The sequence below is a fragment of the Triticum aestivum genome, chromosome 4B (genome assembly GCF_018294505.1).
Source record: "Triticum aestivum cultivar Chinese Spring chromosome 4B, IWGSC CS RefSeq v2.1, whole genome shotgun sequence".
Lineage (NCBI taxonomy): Eukaryota > Viridiplantae > Streptophyta > Magnoliopsida > Poales > Poaceae > Triticum > Triticum aestivum.
Window position 1 is genome coordinate 648,833,823 of NC_057804.1, and position 2,296 is coordinate 648,836,118.

At 45.9% G+C, this 2,296-nt stretch overlaps 1 non-coding gene across 1 annotated transcript; it reads right to left on the reverse strand.

Annotated features, from left to right (window-relative positions):
• Window positions 1-241: 241 nt before the first annotated feature.
• On the reverse strand, window positions 242-335 carry LOC123095359 (small nucleolar RNA Z101). Its single transcript, XR_006446217.1, has one exon. It is a non-coding gene; the product is annotated as a small nucleolar RNA Z101 (small nucleolar RNA).
• Between the last annotated feature and the right edge of the window lie 1,961 nt (window positions 336-2,296).

Genomic DNA, 2,296 nt, shown 5'->3' on the forward strand with positions numbered 1-2,296 from the left:
CTAATTATCCAGTCGGCAAGCCTCCTGTCAGATTGAATAAATGTACCAAAACCAGAGCAAGGGAAATAACGACGTCATGAGTCTAGCCAAGAGAGGATGATCAGGTTTGGTTCAGTATTTAGGCCACCATATCAGCCAATCAAACCAATAGGGACTCATCTCCAGCACATGGAAACCCAAAAGAAAGTATTTTTGAAAGAAAAAGGAAGAGGTACTACGAACGTAGAAGACATCTATGGCAGGCATGCATCGGATCCAAGGTGAAAAAGAGTCACGGCAAAGAAATGCCTCAGATGCAAATTACCCATAAATGTGTGGTGCCTCGTCTGCATTTGCATAGCACCTTTACACACACAAAAGTTATGAACCGTCAAATTAAACAAGGAAAACAAATAATCAGAGGTTCTTGTTTGAAATGAAATAACATAACTCAGTAGGGAATATGATCGGGAAAAAGCTAATACATGATTCATTGGGCATCATATAGTCAATCAACAAAATACCTGCGACCTCTTCTAAGGAATCAAAAATAGGAAGAGAAAGAAAGAAAGAAAGAAAGAACGCGATGCATGAGTATTATCAAGGGTTCATCAGATCTCCGAGGTGAAGAGAGTGTGATATCATAAAGTCGACCCTAACACAAATTACCCACAAATCTTTGTGCCCACTCATCTGGATCGACAATGATCTTACTATGATACAGCAATAAGACCGACCAAGGAAAACCTACAGACTTTAAAAGAAAGAACCAACAAGGGCAAGTCCTAGTGGTTTCCACACCTATCCGCCCAACAAATAATTCGTTATAGTTGAGGCCCATTACTAAGATGATTTCGTTGTGTGTAGATTTCAAAGATCAAATATTTCTGGTCTGTTTTAAAATTTTATTTCTAACACCTTGATACTTTTAAGGGCAACATCTTCATCGTCAATCTCGATGGCACTAGAGTGGCACTGCCGTGCATATGAAGCACAACACACGCATCAAATCAAAACAACAGTTTAACACATCACGAATCCTGGATTTCAAAATGAAATGTGGAAAAACAAGTCAAGTGCAATAAATTGCTTCTAAATCTGGCAAAGCAAGGAACCACCTCTCGCTCATTTTATATTGTAAACCATTTTAAAGGATGAGGTTGTTTTTTACATCCTATGTTGCAGGCTATAATAATCTTATATATCCAAATACATTGCAAACAATTCATGCGGCAACACACATGGTGTCATATAGTTTACATAGTGTTGTGCTTGCTGAAAATTCCACAGATTGATCTAACCAAGCAAATGCAGACTAACATTTCATAGGACAACAATGATATTGACCAAATTAACCAACCACCAGGGAGAATTCACGTCAGAAGACCAAGCATTGCTGCAGCAGCAAAACAACTAAGCAGCAGGAATGCCTCTTTCAAAAATGCCTCTTTAAGAGGCAGCAATGCATCACCACTATACCATCCACTGGTGCAAATCACCATAGCAAAACAACTACATACTCCCTGCTCCTCTACCCCCGGTTTGAAGACCCGGTCGTCCATGCGGGAGCCCCCCTGTCCGAGGACGAGGGCGAGGGGCGCCAAAGGGAAGGAGGAGGAAGGGGAGATGGGATGCGGCGGCCGGCGGCTATCTGGATGAGCAGGGAGGAGGAAGTGGGTACAACAGCCATGATGTCGAGCGAGGGAGGAAGGAGAGGTGTGCCGGCTAGGGTTGGTGTGGGTGTGGGCTTTGGCACAGCAACCCCGCGACGAGGATTGGGAGCGGGGCGCGCACGGGATTGCACAAAAGCCTCCCATGGATCAATTGCCCCCCTCAAGCCGATCCCACCTTCATAGAGGAGGTACGTGCGAGGGGGGCGGGGCGGTGTGTGGCGGCGCCGATGAGATGTGGGAGGAGGGTTCGGGACCGGTTGGTTCGTCTGCTTCGGGGAGGAGGAGGATCTGGACGTGGACGGGATTGGATTGGATGTTTCGCTCGCTGCTCCCACGGATCCATCGCACCTCATTGGTCGATCGGCACATCCCATGGATTCATCTTCTCTCAAGTCAATCATGACCGTTGGTCCAACCAAACATTTAGCTTCACGAGACTGTTGTTTGTTTAGCTTCGGGACCACGGATCGATCTCACCTTATTGGTCAATCCCGTCCTCCCATGGATCGACCCTTTTTCAAGGGTAGGTAGTTATGGAAATACGCCAATGCAGGGTTTCTCGAATGTTGCAGTTGCCGCTACCGCCGTCACGAGAGAAATTTGGTCCTCTTGCCTACGGCTACCATCTTTGGCGCTGAGAGAGG